Source organism: Rattus norvegicus (genome assembly GCF_036323735.1).
Source record: "Rattus norvegicus strain BN/NHsdMcwi chromosome Y unlocalized genomic scaffold, GRCr8 chrY_unlocalized_12, whole genome shotgun sequence".
NCBI classification, from domain to species: Eukaryota; Metazoa; Chordata; class Mammalia; order Rodentia; family Muridae; genus Rattus; species Rattus norvegicus.
In genome coordinates, this window is record NW_026947370.1 from 753,862 (window position 1) to 762,957 (window position 9,096).

The 9,096-nt window shown below is 35.9% G+C and overlaps 1 long non-coding RNA gene across 1 annotated transcript; it reads right to left on the reverse strand.

The window, feature by feature from the left end:
• Nucleotides 1-254: 254 nt before the first annotated feature.
• On the reverse strand, nucleotides 255-7,839 carry LOC134484581 (uncharacterized). Its single transcript, XR_010062056.1, has 3 exons — nucleotides 6,826-7,839; nucleotides 1,278-1,383; nucleotides 255-584 (listed from the first exon to the last, which is right to left on the reverse strand). It is a non-coding gene; the product is annotated as an uncharacterized LOC134484581 (long non-coding RNA).
• Nucleotides 7,840-9,096: the final 1,257 nt, after the last annotated feature.

Below are 9,096 nucleotides of genomic sequence, written 5' to 3' on the forward strand. Positions count from 1 at the left end.
TTAATGTTTTACAGTGTGTTCTAGTGAGGTCCCTGAGCAGATAAAATTTTATGCCATGAAAAACCAAGAACCTAAATTTGATACCTACACATATATGTTTGGAAGATTTCCATATTCACTACATGACTTGAACACATAAAAGCTTACACAGAATATTAATAATGAGACTAATGAGAATAATAATAAGAAGAAGAAAAAGAAAAACATAACTCTAGGAACATTTTAAAGAAATAATGTTTTGGATTGGCCTTAAAATGGGAATTTCAACACATTTTCTTAGTACATTAACTATTCAAAGAAAAACTAAAAGGCTCTTATTCATTCTATATGAAAGAAAAACACATCTGATCAATTGTGTAAAGAAAGAGAGAACTGCGAACTCTAAAATTAATATAGTCATTGCAGAGGAATGAAACAGACACTAAGCCAAGGTTCTATAAGTAAACATATGGAGGATTTACTGCATAATATTAACATATTTGATCTAACACATCTTACTAAGATAAAGGAAAGAAAGCTGGAAATTGCCTGAATGTAGTCTCAGCACCTAGAATGAGGCAAGATGTCCCAAGTTCAAAGATACCCTGAAATACATGAGAAAATTATAAATAGGTTTGTTTTTATTATGTAATAAGTGTTGTAGTATTAGCTTAGAGGTTAAGAGCACTTACTACTCTCTAGAGCAAACATGTTCAGTTTCCAACACACATGAAGCCACTTGCAACCAGCTGTAAAAGCTGCTGCAGGGTATCTGACATCTTCTGGTCTCCCCAGGTGCCTGTGTTCATGTGCACAAGTTTATACACAGACATTCACACATAACAGATCATTAAAATAAAAAAAAATCATGAATGTATTTTCTGCACAAATTATGAATAGTAAGCATTCTACATAGGCAAACACAATTGATGCAAAGTAATAAGAATAGAGAAAATTAAGGATTAATTCTTACGCAGTTCAGTAAGCATAAAACGCTAAACTTCACGATTGTATTGCAATGTAGATGCTTAAAAGAAACGAGCATTTGAATTTATGACTAAAAGTATTATAAAAATTATTTTATTTATTTACATTCCTGCCATTGCTCCCTCTCCAGGTCCTCTTCCACAGTTCCTCATCCCATTCCACTTCCTCCTCCCCTACTCCAAGAGGATGCTCCCCAGATCCTGCCAGTCATCCCTGGTCCCTGGGGGCTCACGTCGCTCCAGGATTAGGCCAGACCAGGCAGTCCTCTGCTATACATGTGTCAGGATCTTGGACCAGCTCGTGTATGATACCTGGTTGGTGGCTTAGTGTCTGGGAGATCTCAGGGGTGGGGATGATTCGAGACTGTTGGTCTTCCTATAGAGGCTGCCCTCCCCTTCAGTTTCTTCAGTCCATACCCTAATTCAACAAGTGACAGAAATCAGAGACTGATACCGTTTTTAAAATATGTGCATGATTAATTTTGAATGGTATACTATGGGTTCTATCATATAAAATTGATTACAAAATGTATTTATTATAGTCTTCTGAGATGGCAATTTGGCAGTATTTATACAAGTATTACATTACTTAACAGCCTTGACATCATTCCAACAACGTGTTTTGTAATTTATACAAAATACAATGTAAATAATCAACATTGAGTACAGTGACTGAGTCAGTGTTCATGCTGATTTACAGTAACGAACTTTAGTTAATTAAAATGAAAATAATCTGAATTACATAGGTAGGCTATTATTTAAACAAAAGAATATACTACCATTTCTTAATTGCCTGATGTTACATGAAGAATTTCCCCATGTACATGTATTCAAGATATATTGTTAAATGAAAAACAAATAACAGAATATTGCATTATGTTGTCAAATTTCATAAACAGAAGATTTACATATATCCTTTAATTTTGTCCATGTATAGTAAACCTCCAATAAGGGCAGGGGAGGCAGGTGACAGAACACTGGGCGTTTTAGGTCAATTTGAGCTATGCAATGAGACCCAATTTTTAAAACAAATAGAGCAGACTTGAGAGAATATCTCCCAAACTTTCTTGGTGGTTACATTTAGAAGTTTTAAGAAAGCAAGTTATTCTTTGACAATTCCGTAGATGCACAACACATGTATGGAAGCCCTCTACACTCTCAACCTCATCCTCCCCAAGCAACATACCCTCTTTGGACTAAACCCTGATAGCACTTGCATATCTTTATTATTTGTTTCATAAACCCCTGGATTTAACCTGAGCCATTTCGGTGAACATGGGTGTGAAGCTATACATTTAACCACTAGTAAGACACCAGTGGCTACATCATTTTTTTCTCCAGCACTGTCCTTAGTTACTTTGAATAGGCAGGGTCAATATCATTTAGGGTCTGTTCAGATAGATTGTGACTTCTTGAGTGTCACAACTGCATGATGTTCAGAAGACAGCAACTCACAGATCTCCTTATCTCTTAATTAGCCCTTGAAAGAATCCAAGCCCTGCACTTCACATTATCTCTAAACCAGAAGTTATCTCCAATGGGTAATCATTTGAAAATGAAAACTTAATTTTCTCCAAGGGAATCTCACTGGGTACAAAAATTAAATTTAAGTTTAGACTGTGTATAAAGCACTAAGGGAACTCAACCTTATCTTTGGAGGTTCCTTGTCTCATAATGGGTCAGGACTTTTTCTTCATGATTTCTTCTTCCTTATGTTATTTGTTTATGTATCTATTAATTGTTACTCTGTATGTTTGTGTATATATTTTCCTGGTTTTATGTTTCCATGGAATTCCTGAGTGTGTGATTAGAAGTCTGGGTCCCTGTGTCTGTACCTGATTCTTGTACCTTGTACTGGTTCTTTTCTATCTGCTTGTTTTGTTCTACTCCAGTTCATTAACTTGCATTTTATTTTTATCGCTGAGATGACTGTTTGTTTTCTAGTGAGAGTCGGAAGAATGTAGATACAGATGACAGGAGAGGAATAGAAGAAGGAGGGAATAGAGGGAAGGCAAGTCATAACTCAAATATATTCCATGAATAAGTCTAATTTTAAGAAAATAATTTTAAAAACATACTTTCTAGGGCCTGTCTGCGCCATTTTCACAAATTTTAAACCCTTTCCAAGGCACAGAAAATGATTTTTTTACAGCCAATCTGGGACTGCCACTATGGGAGTGAAGCCTCTATAGAGTTGCAATAATGCAGTAGGAGAGTCTTTAAATGCTTCCAGAGACATCAATCCACTGAGGTTCAGTGGGAGTTTCACATGATGGATGTTACAATTTTTTAAATGGAAGATATACATTCAGTTTTCATGAAACTCTTCAAGATCGAATTAAAAGTTGTATGGGATACAATCATGGCATAGGTTTTTTCCTTTGAAATTTTCAAAATTAACCCAAATAATACTAAAATGCCATAAGTAAATCAGAACATATTGTATCCTATGCCCATGTCAACATGAAAATTAAGAAATAGAAGTAGATGTGTATCAGTGGATAAAATCTCTTTCTGTAGAGGCACTATAATATTTCTGGGACAATTTCATTTTGTTGGTAGATGGGTTAAATCAAAGTCTGATAATGAAGACCTTGCTGTAAAAGACCATTCTATTACTAAGGGACTCTCAAACCCTGTTGTATAGAATGCTACCATTTCATTCAATCATCTGAAGCAACTTTGGCAATGTCTTTATGACATTAAAATGACTACAGAGCAGTTAGTGTTCATCAGTATCTCTTCTTCAAGCAGAATACTTCTCATTTCATCTTTGGTGTAACAAAATTCCAAATTCAATTTCATGTAAATTGGATGATGATGGTGATGATGATGTTGATGATGGTGGTGGTGGTGGTGGTGGTGGTGGTGGTGGTGGTGGTGATAGTGGTGGTGGTGAAGATGATGAAGAAGAAGTCAGAAAACGATATTTTGGAACAGTGAACAAAGCCCATACTATTTTCAGTGTTTTCCCTATCTTTAGTGTGTCTATGTTCAACACTGAAACATAATCTATTGTAAGTGCTAGGTTGGTAAGGAAGCTAGGTTTAAGCTCATCAATAGCTCACAAAACACCAGAAGAGAAAGCAAAATTTGTCATGAGAAATATATATATATATATATATATATATATATATATATATATATATTCTCACAAGAAACACTTATCATAACCATAGCAATGAAACAATATAATTTTGTGAAGCACCTAATTCCCTTTCAGAGTTTAGCTAATTAATATAAAGTGATCATGTACAGAGTACAATCCCTGGCTGTCAGGACCAAAGCCCAAGGATTTTAAATTTTGTTGTCCTAGGATTTTAAAAATGAATGACATAATTGATGGCAATGTGCAACTCTAAAAATCTTACCATATAAGTCACAAAGACTCCATAATATATGCTATGTATCAGGTTAGAACCTTTATATTCATATTTATTCAGAGTTTCAAAGAGTAAAATTGTTGAGGTTAGGAACGGGACATTTTTTTGGTTTGCATTTACTTCTATAGTGTGCAGTTTGGTTTTGTGGATCATTACACAGTGTTTCATTTTATTTTATTTGAACAGGTGATATAAATTAACTGTACAGATTAATGAGCCTCAGTTTGATATTTCAATAATGCAGACAGCATGCACTAAACCAGTGTAACTATGTTTTTTCACTGACTTTTCTGCAACTTAACAAAAGTTAGGATACTCTATTCTACTTTTACGGAAAAATGACTTCCATAGGATATAAAAATCCTCAATATATTTTCAGAACTTTTATTCTTATTTTAGAATTTTTATTTATTCTTCACACATGTTTGCAATTTACCTTGATCACACCAATCCTTAATTTTGTTCTACTCTCTCTGGATTCATTCCCTTTCCAGCTACATGTCCTTTATATTTTCCTGTTTTATTTTCTTTATAATCCAATGGTTCACTGAGTACTGCCTGCTGGGATCTTCCCTAATTCATTGTCTTAATTGTGTACATGATTGTTTTCCAAATCCATTTTCTGTAATAATTTTGGCTACAAAAGTGGCCTAGCTATAGAATCAGTATAACAGTGTAAATATTGTGGACCTACTTCAAATGATAAACACCCAAATCCTTATTTTATCCCAAAATTACCAGACATTAGTAAATCAGAGGAGAACATGGACTATAGAATTTTGTTCTCTAGTCCCATTTGAATTCAATTCTGCACTATCTAACTTACTGTGTTCCCATGGTCAGACTTGAGTGTTGTGTATATTTTACCATGATTTATTCTTCAGGAAGAATAAGATACAGGAGTAAAAACAGGGAGAGGAATGGCTTGAGGTCCATTTAAACCACAACTCAATATGTTCATTAGTACAGGAGAGAGTTTATTTGGCATTGTCCTTTGTGTATTCTACATTCTTGACTTAGTTTCTTGGCAGAAACACAATCCCTCTCCTGCTGCGCAGTGTTTCATGACATTACACACTTTCCTATACTCAAACCCTCACATAAAAAACATACAACACAATAATCTTTGATCCAGTTGATTAGATATAATAGCCCACTTAAACATACAAAGCCAGGTACCATACATCCCTTAAGAACATTAACAACGACCTGTAAATACACAGAGCAGAATCTTAAATTCACATACCATGGCTTCTCAATCTGTCATCTTCCTTTCTCTCTTTTTTCCTCTAGTCTCCTCCTCTTCCTTCAAACTTCTCTTCCGCACATTTTTCCTTCTCCTCCCATGATAACCCTCCTTCTCTCCTGTTCCTGCCACTCACATATACTTTACAAATTCAATGGGGTCGTGGTTCTGGTGAAGTAACCTGAATTCTGAGTACAGGACCTTCTGAGTGCAGCTGACCTTGGGGCCGGGGAATTAGCTTCGACCACAGATAACTTCAGGGCAAACCACAACATGAACCCTAGTGTCAAACCAGTGAATTGAAAATGAACTACTTGTTTGCAGATTTTGAGAAAGGATTAGAAGAGATGAAGGTGCTTTCAACCCCATAAGAACAACAATGCCAATTAAACAGAGCTTTCTGGTAGTTGACCAATATTCAAAGAATATACATGAACAGACCTATTTCTCCAATGCATATGTTGTAGAGGATGGCCTTGTTGGGTTACAATGGAAGGAGAATCCTTGGTACTGCCTACGTTTGACTCCCAGTTCAAGTGAATGTCCAGGGGCAGTAAGAGAGGTTATAGTGAAAAGAGTAAGGGGACTGGTAAGGGATATTATAGTCAGGAAACTGGGAAAGGAAATAATATTTTAAATGTAAATTTACAAATTTCCAATTAAAAAAGCAATACAATTTGTTAAAAAATTAAAAAAAATGAAAGAAATAAAAGAAAAGAAATCTTCCAGTTAATCACAACTATTGACTCAGAATTTTAAAGGGTTACTGTCAGGGAATGGTATTCAGAGTAATACTAGTGGAAAGACTGATATGATGTAGTCTCATCAAGAAGCACTTGTCCCTCCCAGATATCAATGCCAGACACAAACTACATCATTAGAATTCAATGGAGGAGTTTTCTCTGTACTGAGGACACAATACTTGCCTTATCTTTCTTCCTTAGGACCTTTTCCTTCTTGGTAAAATGGTAAAAGCTATGAGCTCTCAGGAAAAATTATAGTGCCCTTGCCAACACGTGGATTTTGGGATAAAGAAATGAATTATATAAACTATCTGACTACCAAGAAAAATAACAAGCATGGAAGTTGAGATGCTTCTGAGAGGCCCCCAGCTCCTGATTCCATATGTGGAAATCTCAGATCAGGGCTATCTCTTCAATGAATCAACTCAACCCCTACCCAAGACTCAAGAGGATTTCCCATTGACCACGTATTTCTTCCCTTATCATACCAAGACAGAAGGCCAGCTTCATATTCCCCATGTCTGATCACTTCATCCTCTGTGTTCTCCCTCTCAAATGGCTGTATACAATATATTAAAGGCCAATTAGTGAACCCTAGAGGTCCTCAAGGGATACCTGAGAGGCGGTTGCAGTCAGGACACTTGTGACATCACAGAAGAAGCTAAGGCTTTCCAGGATATAAGAGTTATTTCAGCGAGGCCTAATGAAGTCACTGAAAACTGCCATGGTCTACCTGCTAAACAGCTTTCCTTACATTGACCAAATTTGAGGGTGACACTTTCAGGAGAGTCTCCTGTTTAAGGGTGGAAACCTTTACACACTACATCTCTCTAAAGGTAGAGATTTCTCTTTGTTTCATTAGGGGTTACTTGCTCTGAATGGACAAAGTTAGGGGCTGAGCATGGCTAGAAAAGATTTAGCAACATAGAGTGGAGGAGATTCTTCTAGATAATATTTTTCCCATGTTCATTCCTGTGACATACAGTTCAATATCCCAGGTTTTCTCTATATCCCAAAGGACAATATTTTGCCTACAGACCTTAATTGAATGAATATTGTATTTCACTTTCTCATTGTACATTCCACGATGAGACTTTATTAATATTCCTGTATGTGCACTCAAAAATTCTGTTTCCAATTCCATTTTCAGCAAAGCAAATGACATAATGACTATAGAATTCTCTAGTCCTATTTGATAGCAGTACTACACTATCTACTTTCCTGTGTTCCTATTGCTAGAATTGAGGGTTGGATGTTTTACCGTGATTCTCTCTGAAGGCCAAACATACGATACTGGAGGATGGGCAGAAAGAAGGATGGCTTGAGGACCAGTGAAACCTCAACTTCAATAGGTTCATAAGAACTTGAGGGAGTCTATTTGGCACTGTCATTTCTGAAGTCTACATTCTTGACCTAGTTGCTCAGAATCCATGTTACAATTCCACCTAACCACATACGTTTAGGATCCACCAAAAGTATATATATATAAGTCAGCCACCAAAATAGATGAGATTGATGTAGCTAAAAAGTGCCTTCTGCCAGCAACCGTATATATATATATATATATATATATATATATATATATATATATATATATATATATATATATGTATATATATGTGTATATATATATGTGTATATATATATATATACTATGTATATATATGTGTATAATTTCCTGAGAGACACAGATAGATCATACCAACTACAGAAATTAATGCTAGTGGGAAATCAGTGAACTGAAACAGACCTCTTGTTGGCAAATTTTGAGAAAGGATTTCAAGAGGTGAAGGAGCTTTCAATCCCATAAGAACAAAAATGTCAATGACCCAGAGCTTTCTGGTACTAGACCAATATTCAATGAATGTACATGTACAGAGCTATTGCTCTAACTGCATGTGGCAGAGGACCTTGTTCATCACGAATGGAAGCAGAAGCTATTGGTCCTCTCTAGGTTTGTCTCCCAGTTCAAGGGAATGTGAAGGCACAGTCAGTGGTGTTAGAGAAGAAGGGGAAGGGTACGGGTAGGAATCTTATGGGCAGGAAAATGGGAAACGAAATAACATTAAATGTAAATATAGAAAAATCAAGTTAAAAAAGCAATACAAATTGCTAAAACATTAAAAAAAAAACAAAGGAATAAAGGAAGAGAAAACAGACAGTTAATCATACCTAGTGACACAGAGAAGTAAAGTGGTAGTCAGTGGAAATATTAGTGGAAAGACTGAGATGATGAAATCTCAACTAATAGCACTGCTGCTTCCCAGACTGCACTATAGATATCCAAAACATGGAGGAGTTTACTCTGAGGTAGGACACAATACCTTTCTCTCCCTTTTTCCTTAGGACATTTTTCTTCTTATCAAAAAGAGTAAAGGCTATGAGCTCTCAGAAAAACAACTGTGCCCTTACCAACATTTGACTTTTAGAATAAAGAAATTAATGATATAAACTCTCAGATTTCGGAAACATAAAAACAGGGAAGTCCAGATGCTTCTGAGAGGCTCCCATATCCTGATTCCCATAGGTTGGAGGCTCAGATCTAGGCTATCTCTTTAGCATTCCCACTAAATCCCTACCAGGTACTCACTGAGCTATACCGAGGACCATGTATTCCTTCCTTTTTTATACCAAGACAGATGGCCAGCCTCCTTCATTCCCCACATATCTGATCTTTTCATCCTCTTTGTTCTCCCTCCCAAATGGCTGTTTATTATGAATTAGAAGTCAATTAGTAAAACCTAGAGGTACTGAAGGAT